This window comes from Cervus canadensis, chromosome 18 (genome assembly GCF_019320065.1).
Source record: "Cervus canadensis isolate Bull #8, Minnesota chromosome 18, ASM1932006v1, whole genome shotgun sequence".
NCBI lineage: Eukaryota > Metazoa > Chordata > Mammalia > Artiodactyla > Cervidae > Cervus > Cervus canadensis.
The window spans coordinates 14,831,040-14,837,578 of record NC_057403.1 but is presented as its reverse complement, the minus strand read 5'-3'; the positions used below and the strand labels follow the sequence as shown (position 1 = coordinate 14,837,578).

The 6,539-nt window shown below is 42.4% G+C and overlaps 3 protein-coding genes across 8 annotated transcripts in view; all 3 read left to right on the top strand.

Annotated features, from left to right (window-relative positions):
* The window catches only part of LOC122420188 (cationic amino acid transporter 3-like), a 183,137-nt gene that overhangs the window by 3,473 nt on the left and 173,125 nt on the right, over positions 1–6,539 (top strand).
* The window catches only part of LOC122420173 (cationic amino acid transporter 3-like), a 73,739-nt gene that overhangs the window by 11,548 nt on the left and 55,652 nt on the right, over positions 1–6,539 (top strand). The window lies entirely within an intron of this gene.
* Positions 4,589–6,539, top strand: part of LOC122420181 (cationic amino acid transporter 3-like) — a 9,672-nt gene continuing 7,721 nt past the window's right edge. For 2 of the 4 annotated variants that reach the window (XM_043435029.1, XM_043435027.1), the window contains exon 1: positions 4,605–4,959. The gene's annotated coding sequence lies outside the window, so the exon portion shown is untranslated. Of the gene's footprint in view, positions 4,960–6,539 lie in introns of all 4 variants that reach the window. The other 2 variants (XM_043435030.1, XM_043435028.1) reach the window with 2 other exon arrangements.

Here is a 6,539-nt window from a genome sequence, read left to right as displayed (position 1 = left end):
AATCCCATGGACAGAGGAGCTGGCAGGCTACAGCCCGTGGAGTGGCAGAGTCAGACATGACTGAGCGGCTAAACAACAACAAAGCCGATTCACTTCTTTGTGTCACAGAAACTAGCACAACATTGTAAAGCAATTATACGCCAATAAAAAATCAAAAAAGAGAACACTCATATAAGTAAAATCAGAAATTAAAGAGGAGATATTATAAATAGTACCTCAAATATACAGTCTTATACACATTCCTTATACTATGAAAAAGTATATGCCAACAAATTGGATAAACTGGAAGGAAAAATAAACAATCTGAATAAACTAATAACAAGAAAGGAAGTTGAATCAGTGATAAGAAACCTCTCAACACAGAAAAGATAGTTTCATTGGTGAATTCTACAAAACATTTGATTTAAAAAAAATTTTTAAACAATTTTGGCTGCATTAGGTTTTTGTTGCTGCAGGAGGACTTTCTAGTTGCAGTGATCCGGGGCTACTCTTCATTTTGGTAAGCATGCTTTTCCTTGCAGTTGCTGCTGTTTTTGTTTAGTCTCTCAGTCTCATCTGGTTCTTTGCAACCCCATGGACTGCAGCATGCCAGATTTCCCTGTCCTTCACTGTATCCTGGAGTTTGCTCAAAGTCATGTCCATTGAATCAGTGATGCGATCCAACCATCTCATCCTCTGTCTCCCCCTTCTCCTCCTGCCCTCATTCTTTCCCAGCATCAGGGTCTTTTCCAGTGAGTCGGCTCTTCACTTCAGGTGGCCAAAGAATTGGAGCTTCAGCATCAGCATCAGCATGTAGATTCTCATCCACTTACACCACCAGGGAAGTCCAAAAAACTAAGAATTTTAAAAGACTACATGTATTTCTAGACCCCTTCCTTTTATAAGATAATGGAGAAAACCTGTGTTGTCACTGTGTACACTGACAGTGTGTACACTTTCAAGGGTCCCCTCATAATGGAAGAATCTTTGATGATATCATGCTTGGGAATTTTTTCATTCTCTTCTCATGCCGCATGGTTTTCTTTCAACTCCCCTCTGACTTAGTTTCCGTTCTGTCAGGGCTAGCCTGGCTTAGGAATTTGGACGATTTCCAAATGCAACCAAGGCAGGAAATCTACTGGTCCAAGGCACAGTGATGAATTCATGTCAAAAACAGGATGCAAGGGGGAGGGGGCAGAAGGCAAGAGAGAGAGAGTGAGATGAAGAAGTGTTTCCATCTGAGATAGAAAAGAGGCAGGAAGTGAAGTGAAGTGAAGTGAAGTTGCTCGGTCATGTCCGACTCTTTGTGACCCTGTGGACTGTAGCCAATCAGGCTCCTCCGTCCATGGGATTTTCAAAGCAAGAGTAATGGAGTGGGTCGCCATTTCCTTCTCCAGGGGAATTTTCTGACCCAGGGATCGAACCCAGGTCTCCCGGATTGTAGGCAGATGCTTTACCATCTGAGCCACTAGGGAAGTCCAAAAGAGGCAGGAAGAGGAGGCAAAGACAGCAGGATTAATATACTAAAGACTCGCAGTTAGGGGGTGGGAGCAGATTATCAATAGTGAACTACAGGTTACCATGAATGCAACATCAGTTTAAAATATTCATATATAATGTATACGCAAAGCACCCAAACTCAGCCATGGTTATAGAATTGAGCAGTAATTTCAGATACTTCAGGAAGTACATGAAAAAGAAAAGTTGTTAATATTTGAGGGATAGAGGTCAGAAGGCTGGGAAATTTAGGGGAGGGGTGATGATCAGGACACTCACCTTGAAATACAGGGTGGCTGTTCAATAAGAAAGGAAAAAGAAGAGGAATGTGAGTGTATCTGTGATATCTCAGTCACCGTGAGATGAATTAAAAACATGGGAAATTATACTGAAAATATGAGAGGGTGGGGAGAAAGCAGCAGAGGTGGACCTGAGGGACTCTCATGAATCATAACAGGAAGGGAGTGCCTGACAACCAAGGTTGTCTACTGGGCTGGGCTTCCCTGATGGCTTGGTGGTGAGAAGCCAGTGCAGGAGAAGGTGGTAAGCCAATGCAGGCAGTAAGAAGCCAGTTGGTCTCCTGTCAGTGCAGGAGACATGGGCTTGATCCCTGGGTTAGAAAGATCCCCTAAAGCAGAAAATGGCAACCCACTCTAGTATTCTTGGCTGGGAAATCCCATGGACAGAGGAGCCTGGCAGGCTACAGTCCATGAGGTAGCAAAGATTCAGACACAACTGGATGACTAAAAAACAACAAAAGCAACAAAACTCTGTACAATGTGATACCAAACATGCCATTCTCAAGGCTTAAGTGTCTGTCTTTACATTATATTAAACTCTGTATGTTTTCCTCTATTATAATTCTGTGAAAAGTCAGACTCTTAAAAAAACAGAAGTTTTTTCAACATATGTATGTGGACTTGATTCCAAATGTCCTTCTGTTGTTAAAGAGGGAAGTGCTCCTTACTTCTAAATCCCCAATGCCTATTTTAGATGTGTGTACTTTTTAAAGTTTATACTCTCACTTGTTTGGCTGCCTCAACTTGAATTATTATTTTTTTAAATTTATTGAAGTATATTTGATTCACAGTGTTGTGTTAATTTCTTCTGTAGAGCAAAGTGACTCGGTAATACATATGTATTGATATCTTCCTCTTCATTTTCTTTTCCATGACTGTTTATCACAAGATATTGATTATAGTTCCCTGTGTTATACAGTAGGACCTTGTTTATCTATTCTATATAGGATAGTTTCCGCGTGCTAATCCCAAACTCCCAATCCTTCCTTTCCCTTCTTCCTTGGCCATCATAAGTCTAGTCTCTATATCTGTGAGTCTGTTTCTATTTCATAGATAGGTTCATCTGGGTCGTATTTTAGACTCCAGTTATAAGTGATACCATACAGTATTTGTCTTTCTCTTTCTGATTTACTTCACTAAGTATGATCATCTCTAGGCCCATCCATACTGCTGCAAGTGACATCGTTTCATTTTTCATGGCCGAGTAGTATTCCATTGTTTGTCTATCTGTCTTTATGTCTGAATATATATATTTGTTATAGTTGAGTTGCTAAGTTCTGTCTGGCTCTTTTGCGACCCCATGGACTGTAGTTAGCCAGGTTCCTCTGTCCATGGAATTTCCCAGGCAAGAATACTGGAGTGGGTTGTCATTTCCTTCTCCAGGAGATCTTCTTGACCAAAGGATTGAACCTGCACCTCCTGCATCAGCAGGCAAATTCTTCACCACTAAATATTTACATATATATATAACATCTATCACATATATATATGTGATCACATCTATCATATATATATGATATATATATCACATCTTGTTTATCCGTTGATCTTTTGATGAGGTTTAGGTTGTTTCCATGCCTTTGCTCTTGTATATAGTGTTGCTATGAACATACGGATGCCTGTATCTTTTTGAATTATAGTTTTGTCTGGGTATACAGTCAGAAGTGGGATTACTGGATCCTATATCAACTCAAGTTTTAATTTTTTGAGGATGCTTTATACTGTTTTCCATAATGGCTGCAGCATTTTACATTCCCACCAATAGTGTAAGAGGGTTCCCTTTACTCCACACCCTCTCCAAAACTTATTATTTGTAAACTTTTTGAGCAGCATGAGGTGGTACCTCATCGTCGTTTTGATTTGCATTTCTCCAACAATTATGAATGATGGCCATTTTTTCCTGTGTGAGTTGGCCGTGTTTTAAATGTCTGGTTTAGTGCCCATTTTAGGGTGTCTTTTGGCAATGTTAGCTGGATGAATTCTGTACACTGCTTCTTTTCCTTGGCCACATATTTTATTAGTGAAAGTGTTCATTGCTCAATTGTGTCCAACTCTTTGTAACTCCATGGATTATAGCCCACCAGGATCCTCTGTCCACGGGCTTCTCCAGGCAAGAACACTGGAGCAGGTTGTTGTCCCCTCCTGCAGGGGATCTTCCCTACCCAGGGATCAAATCCACATTTCTTATGTCTCCTGCATGGCAGGCAGATTCTGTATTGTCTCAGTCACCAGGGAAGCTCACATCATCTTGTTGAAGCATTTAAACTTTACTGCTATTGGGACAGAATATCTTGTCCTCTATCCTCTTAGGTTCTTTGTCTGGAGTCTGCAAAGTAGACACACAAAGGGTAGATGAGCAGGAGAAAGAATTACATTTACAACTAGCCTTCTGTTTACATTTCCTAAGAAAGGAGGCCAGTGGGCTCTAGGCTAGATATTTACAATCAGCCTTCTGTTCCCACTTGGAGATGGAAATGACAGGAACAGAGTAAAGAGCTGGACTTTGCCTGCTGTGGAAACAGTAATTTAACAGTCACGGCAGGGACAGAAAGGGGCTAAACCCTGTGTGTGTAAAAGATCAAGAGGCCAAATATTTTCTATCTTGAGGGCACCGCACACGCACAGAAATTCTCCTTGGGGGGCAAAAAGATGGGGGCGCCATCCCATAATCGGTGATGTCCAGGCCCCCACAGGCCTGTGTGCTGGAATCCATCTAGGAAAAAAGCTGAGCACACTTGTGGAGAGGGTGCTAGGGCAGGGCAGGTAATTAGCCAAAGGCAAACAAAGACAGGAAGAACTACCCTGTACAGATGATTTAACAGTCTCTTTACCGGGCTCCTCCTCCTTTGGGAGGACGCCCACAGCCTTCCTCTTGGGTGTGAACTCTGCCTGGCTTCTGCCTTAACCAAACAAACCTCTGTGTGCTCCCCCATGACTGTGCTGTGTCTTCAGTAATACACGTTTATCATATTTTTAGTTTTTGCCTCCTGGTGAAATGCATTTTTTACTGGAGGCAAAAGCCAGGAAAACCTTGTTTCTGGTTTCTAGCTGCTGGTGGACTAGAGATCAAGATTCCTGATTTTTCACCCAGGCCACTTGGGTCCAATTCCTGGGCAGAGAACTAAGCCACTCCTCATGGTTTTCTCTCTCCAAGATCATTGATGCTGAAGCCCGGGATTTCAAGGTAAACTGCAGGTCTCCCCAAACTGCTGGCTGGGGACTTCTGCCTTTCTCTCTCCCTCGAGAACTTGCTTACTCTCCCTCTCTGCTCTGTTCTCTTTCCAAGACCCACAGGGCTGAATCTAGGTCCATTCAGTGAAGGAGCCCTAGTTGTGTTTCTCTCTCTCCTCTCCTCTTTCTCTTGTTCTGCCTGAACTACAACTCCCGGCATGTCCCTCGCTCAAGCAGTGCCTCCTCATCAGCTTCTGAGAAACACCCCAGGAATCAGAGCTGGGCGCCTGCTGCCACCAGCAGCAAATTGCTCCCTGCTATGTTGTTGTTCAGTTGCTCAGTCGTGTCTGAGTCTTGCGACCCCAAGGACTATAGCCAGCCAGGCTCCAAGTTCTCTTGTTCCTCCAGATTCTTCTGTACTTTTAAGATACTGTATTTGTAAAAAGAAAAAAAGGTTAACAATCATTTGCCATCACATGGTTGCCACAAACCTTCAATTTATAAGAAAAGGCAGTATCTTTGAGGCACAATCTTTGAGTGTATGTTTGTGCTTGTACATGTATAGGTATCTGTACAGATTTAAAATATAAGTATAATTAATGCACAAATATGTATTTATATAAAATGCACAAATATGCATTTATACAAAAGCTGTGTATTGAAATATATATTTGAATATTCACTCTTTGTCTGAAATTCAGTATATGTAGGTGTTTTGTATTTTTATTTATTAAATCTCTCACTTCTTGCTGTCTGTGTATACTCTCTGCATTTTATTCACTTCTTAGAAGGGTGTTAGTCATTTGGGGTTAGATGCCACCCTAAAAGCACAGGTATAGGAGTAAGAAGGTAGTCAGTGAGCACCATGCAGTCAGGGTTGTTGTCATCTTGAGGTGCTGGAAGGAAAATTGTAAGGTTAAGATGATTATATCAAGCCAAAGTGACACTGGGTGAAGGGAGTTACCGCACCTCCTAAGAGGCCAGTTGACTCAGAACAGTGTCAAGTATGACAGAATTTAAGAGATTCAGTTGGGTGAGCAACAGAAATAGGCAGAGACCATAGTTACAAGTTCTTCAGGCAGCAGGACACCATCTGGAAGGGAACCTTATCTTTTCATGGACGCCATAAGAAGGGAGTTGTTCATCCTTATTTTCAAAACAGACGATCTTTGTCTCAATGGTTAGGACAGATTATCTGTGAGAGTCAGACAGGCTGTCTTAGTTCACACAAAGTTCAAGCTGAACCACAAATAAGCCAAAATGACTTCCCCACTCCTCAATCAGTTCAGTTCAGTCGCTCAGTCATGTCCGACTCTTTGTGACCCCATGAACCGCAGCACGCCAGGCCTCCCTGTCCAGCACCAACTCCCAGAGTCCACCCAAATCCATGTCCATCGAGTCAGTGATGCCATCCAACCATCTCACCCTCTATCGTCCACTTCTCCTCCTGCCCTCAGTCTTTCCCAGCATCAGGGTCTTTTCAAATGAGTCAGCTCTTTGCATCAGGTGGCAAAAGGATTGGAGTTTCAGCTTCAACATCAGTCCTTCCAATGAACACCCAGGACTGATCTCCTTTAGGATGGACTGGTTGGA